Raw genomic sequence first — 6,000 nt, 5'->3', positions numbered from 1 at the left:
TGGTGGGAATTCCAGCAGGCAGCTGAAGCTCCAGGCAATAGTGCAGTGATTAATATAAGATGCTCAGCTGGGAGAGGGAGAATAATCTGTAAGTAGGAAAACGAGTCTGATGCAGCTCACCATTGCCTTCACAATGGCAATAAGGACTAAGTAACACATACTGTCCTAGCTAAAAATACAAATGTTCTGCAAAAAATTAAAGTGAAATTATCTAGGCACTGCTAACACTGGATGACAATTTTTTGAATGTGTTGCTTCCTAATTTATTGTTTATAATAAACTGCTTGAAGCTGAACAGAAATGTAATTTCAAACTACTTGTGTCACATAGGAATTTGGAGAAATAAGAAATTAACTTTCATTGAATATAATGCATTTCATTGCATAATGGTGCAATAGTTCAACTATGCTTAAAGCATTTTGTTGATAATTTTCATTTGCACTCAGTATATGAGGCTTCTTGCTACAATACCAAGCCAGCATTATTACATTCTGGTTGCCTTGATACGGTTTCTCCATGACCGTAAAGTCCTGTGAAACCTTTCACCATGCTTGTCATTGACAGTGCCAATGTTGGCAGGGAAGAAGTCTAAATGAGAGTGCAGAGAATAAATCTTTAGTGACATGTTGTACTTAGTGGTTTTGTTTCTTGAAGCATGTTGTTGACCAGCTGCACATAGTTTAGTGCTCTGTAGTTGCCAAGAAAATCTTCAATAACATCCTTGCATGTCTTCCATATAATTTTTCTCCAGCTCCACTAGAAGCTCTTCGTATTGCCTGTCATTTGGAAAAACCTGTTTGATTTGTGGATCAACAAAATGTCTTCCTTAATCTTGGCATCAGTTATTCTGACTTGAATTATGAATTGAAATAACACATACAGGCAATTTAAAAAAAAAATATGCCTGATAAGGAAATTTTATGCTGATTCCCATGATCAGCAGCCAAAATCCACCAAAATGTATTTAGAAAACAGAACTTTTGTTCCATGCAGGATGTTTGTATGAGCTACAACATTCCTTAGTTAATTAAGTTTTCCAAGATTCTTAGATGTGATTATGAACTTTGACTTGATCTAACTCATTACCAAAGGAGAAAGCTAATAGATGATATTTATTAGTCATATGGTGCTAGGGATGTACCCTTTCCAGTGCCCTATAGAGCCAAGGTACATTTAAAGCATGACTATATGTACAGTGTTTCTGTCCTTGTTTAAAGATTGATGGAACTCATTGGCTGCAATTCAGATGTTTACAAGACTGATGACTGTGATTAATGGATGAGAGTATTTTTAAAATGAATTGCTAGGCATTTTAGTGAGGAGTGAAGTGAAAAAATAATTGAAATATTATTATGAACTGAGGTTTATTCTGAGTGTACAGAAAATGGAAAAATATATTTTGGTACTGGGCTATATTTGGATTATTCTTCAGCGAGTGCAATTTCATATGTCAATAATATCAATAGTTTGCTTTCTTTTACCTGGTTAGAACAGTAACCACAAATTTAATGTTCAATCAGTACTTCAAATAATCACTCAATAATTATTAATTTTAAAGCACAGCTTAAAACCAGTTCATTTAGTCTTGTTTGATTTAAAAGGTGGGAAGAGTACTTAATTCCACTTGTATTTTTGACAGTACGGTGGCTTGTACGTCTTCAGGAAAATCCTTCTCTGACATGCTTTTGTGTGTTCACGGCATAGAAATTTAATCAAAGGTTTGTTTTGGACATTTGATTCCCATCTGAGCACAAGTACAAAATTAAAATGACCTGAAGATACCTGTGATATTCAATGACTGAGTTGCATTCATGTTACCAAACTGAGTTGTAAAACATGGTAAGGTCTCCTACTTCTGCTTTCACATGTTGTATGTATCCTCCATAAGTGGACAATGAGGGTATAGCTCAAGTTGAGCAGGTACCAATACAATGTGTGTATCAGAATAAGCAAATGACCATAGATATAGGAGCAGAATTAGGCCATTTGGCCCATTGAGTTTGCCCTGCCATTTCATCGTACCTGATCCATTTTTCCTTTTGGTCCCAATCTCCTGCTTTCTCCCTGACTAATCAAGAATCTATCAACCTCTGCCTGAAAAATACCTGATGGCTTGGCCTCCACAGCCTCCTGTGGCAACGAATTCCACACATTCACCACTCTGACAAAAGAAATTCCTCTTCATCTCTGATCCAAAAGTAAGTCCCTCTATTCTGAGCCTGTGTCCTCTGATCTTGGACTTCCCCCACCATAGGAAACATCCTGTCCACACCCACTCTATTGGGGCCTTTCACCATTTGATTGGTTTCAGTGAGGTCACACTCATTCTTCTAAATTCTTGTGAATACAGGCCCAGAGCCATCAGAAACCCTTCCTATGACAAGCCATTCAATCCTGGAATCATTCTTGTGAACCTTTGAATCCTCTTCAGTTTCAGCACATCCTTTCCAAGATAAGTGGCCCAAACTGCTCACAATACTCCACACGAGGCCTCACCAGTACTTTATAAAGCCTCGATACTACATCCTTGTCTTTATATTCTAATCCTTTAAAAATGAATGCTAACATTGCATTTGCCGCTTTCACCACTGACTCAACCTACAAATTAACCTTCAAGAAATTCTGCTCGAGGACTCCCAAGCCCCTTTGCACCTTTTTTTTAAAATTTCTTTTTCTCTCTCCATTTAGAAAATACTCTAAGCTTTTATTTCTTCTACCAAAAATGCAGGACCATACACTTCCCAACATTCTAGTCCATCTGGTACTTTGCCCATTTTCCCAATTTGTAGCCTTTACTGCTTCAAAACTACTTGCCCCTGAACCTATCTTTGTATCATCCACAAATCTGGCCACAAAGCCATCAATCCCTACATTGACATGTAACGTAAACAGAAGCGGCTCCCAACACAGAACTTTGTGGAACACCACTAGTCACCTGCAGCCAGCCAGAAAAGGCTTCCTTTATTCCTACTCTTTGCCTCCTGCCAATCATCCAATGCTCTATCTGTGCTAGTATCTTCCCTCTAATACCATGGGCTCTTAACTTGTTTAGCAGCCTCATGCGTGACACCTTGTCAAAGGCCTTCTGAAAATCCAAGTACCCAACATCAACTGATTCTCCTTTGTTTATACTGCTTATTATTCCTTCAAAGACTTCCAACATGGTTGTCAGACAAGATTTTTCCTTAAGGAAACCATGCTGACTACAGCCTATTTTATCAAGTGCCTCCAAGTACCCCAAAACCATATCCTTCACAATTGACTCCAGCATCTTCCCAACCACTGAGCTCCGACTAACTGGCCTCTCCTTTCTTTTGCCTCTCCCTTTTTGAAGAGTGGAGTGACATTTGCAACTTTCCATTCTCTGGAACAATCAACTGATTCTTGAAAGATCATTACTAATGCCTCCACAATCTCTTCAGCCACCACTTTCAGAACCCTGATGTGTAGAACATCTGGTCCAAGTGACTTGCCTACCTTCAGACCTTTTGGTTTCCCAAGAACCTTCTCCCTATTTATGGTAACATACATACTTCTGCCCCGACACACTCGAACATCCGCCACGCTTCGAGTATATTCCACAGAGAAGACTGATGCAAAAATGCTTATTCAGTTCATCCACCTTTTTCTTGTCACTGTTACTGTCTCTCCAGCAACATTTTCCAGCAGTCTGATATCTACTCTCTCCTCTATTTGCACTTTATATATCTGAAGAAACTTTTGGTATCCTCTTTAATATTATTGGCCGGCTTACCTTTGTATCTATCTTTTCCTCCTTTGCCTTTTTTGTTGTTGTTGCTTTCAGTTAGTTTTGAAAAGCTTCCCAGTACTCTACCTTATCACTAATTTTTGCTCAATTATATGCCCTCTCTTTAGCTTTTAGGTAAGTTTTGTCTTTTCTTCTCTGCTGTAGTTGTGTCATGCTGCCTTTAGAATACATTAGAATATTTCTGCTCCCAGAAATTCCAGCCATTGCTGCTCTGTTAGTACTTCAATTTTGGCCAGCTCCTCTGTCATGCCTCTGTAATTCCCTTTACTCCTCTGGCTTTGGGTTGTTCTTCTCAAATTGCAGGGTGAATTCCATTATATTATGATCACTGTTTCCTAAGGGCTCCTTTGCCTCGAGCTTTCTAATCAATTCTGGTTAATTGCACAACACCCAATCCAGAATAGCTGTCCCACCCATAAAGCCTCACTAGCCAAACTCTCCAGTCTGTCCTGACTGAGCACTGCCGTGACATTTTCCCTGACTAGTAAAGCCACCCCGCCTCCTTTAATCCTACCTGCTCTACCATGTCTAAGAAAACAGAACCCAGTCGTGCTGCTCCTGCAACCAAGTCTCATGAATGGCTAGTCATAATTCCACATGTTGATCCATGTCCTAACCTCACTGGCTTTCCTACAATACTCTTTGTATTGAAATATACGCAGCTCAGAACATTAGGCCCACCCTGCTCAACCTTTTGATTCCTGACTTTATATGTGGACTTAAGAACATCTTTGTCCACAACCACTCCACTATTTGTTTATTGGATCAGGTACTCTGGCTTCCATCCCCCTGCAACACTAGTTTAAACTCCCCAATGCAGCACTTGCAAACCTTCTCTCCTCTCTTCTTCCCCACCCCAAAGGATATTAGTCTCCCTCCAGTTCAGGTGCAAATTGTCCCTTCTGTACAGGTCCCACCTTCCCCAGAAGAAAGCCCAATGATCCAAAAATCTGAAGTCTTCCCTCCTGCACCAACTCCTAGGCCACGTGTTAAGCTGTTTAATCTTCCTGTTTCTGGCCTCACTAGCATGTGGCATGGATAGCAATCCTGAGATCACTACTCTCGAAGTTCTGTCTTTCAACTTAATTCCTGGAACGCAGTTTGCAGGAGCTTATCACCCATCCCACCCATGTCATTGGTTCTGGTGTGAACCGTAACCTCTGGCTGCTCACCCTCTCACAAGAAAGCTGTGGATTCGATTCAAGATGACCCTGACAGCTGGGAGGCAACAAACCATCTGGCAATCTCATTCCCATCTGCAGAACCTCCTTTCTGTTCTCCTAACCTACAAATCACCTTTCACTACAGATTGCTTTCTCTTCCCCCTTTGCTTCTGAGTCACAAAGATTCAGATTGCCAAAGATCTGACTGCTGTAGTTTTCTTCTGGTCGGTCATTCCCTCTTTCCCCAAACCCCTTCAAACTGAATACCCACTGTTGAGAGGAACAGCCATGGGTTGCTTATCAGACGGTCACCCAGATATGTGTCCTGCACCTTGGGTGTTAGCTCCCCATATGTCCTGTCTATTAATTATTCAGCTGCCTCCTGAATGAGCCAGCGTTCATCTTGTTCCAGCTCCATCTCCTCAATGTGATCAGTTAGAAGATGCAGCTGAATGCACTGCCTGCAGGTGAAGTTATCATGGACAGTAGATGTCTCCGTGCCTTCCCACATCCCACAAGAGGCGTATTTGAGGATCCTGTCTAGCATCTCCACTGCTCCGTCTGTTCAATAAGAAAGAAATAAAGAATTAATAATGAAACAAAATCTCCATTTGGCCTTTGCTTCTCCTTGCCAAAGCCTTGACTCCCTACTCCAACACTGGCCCACTCACACTATGGGTGCTCCACTTAAACGTAGCTTATTTTTATTGGTTCCTGCCAAGTGCCTAATTATTCATTATCCAAAGTCCCTTCAGGACTTTTTCAGCTGATGGTTTTTATATTCTGTGTTGGGGTGGGGGCTTGGGGGCTATGTTTTTGTTGCATTTTTGTTAGTTTTTTTTCCTGAGGGAGGGGGATTTGGGAAGCCAATATTCCTGTTGCATTCGGTGGGCGGGGGGCGAGAGAGTACTTGGTGGGCTAATGTTCTAGTTGTGTTCAGTGCAGGGGAGGGGAGTTGATTGTATTGCATTTTTTTGTGCAGTGGGGAGGGGATAAGTTTGCTTTTTCTCCTTGAACTGACAGCTGTGGTTTTCTTTTCGTTGCTATCAGGAGATGAAGAATCCCAGA

Source organism: Mobula birostris, chromosome 15 (genome assembly GCF_030028105.1).
Source record: "Mobula birostris isolate sMobBir1 chromosome 15, sMobBir1.hap1, whole genome shotgun sequence".
Lineage (NCBI taxonomy): Eukaryota > Metazoa > Chordata > Chondrichthyes > Myliobatiformes > Myliobatidae > Mobula > Mobula birostris.
The sequence above is the reverse complement of the archived record's forward strand: the minus strand, read 5'-3'. Positions refer to the sequence as shown.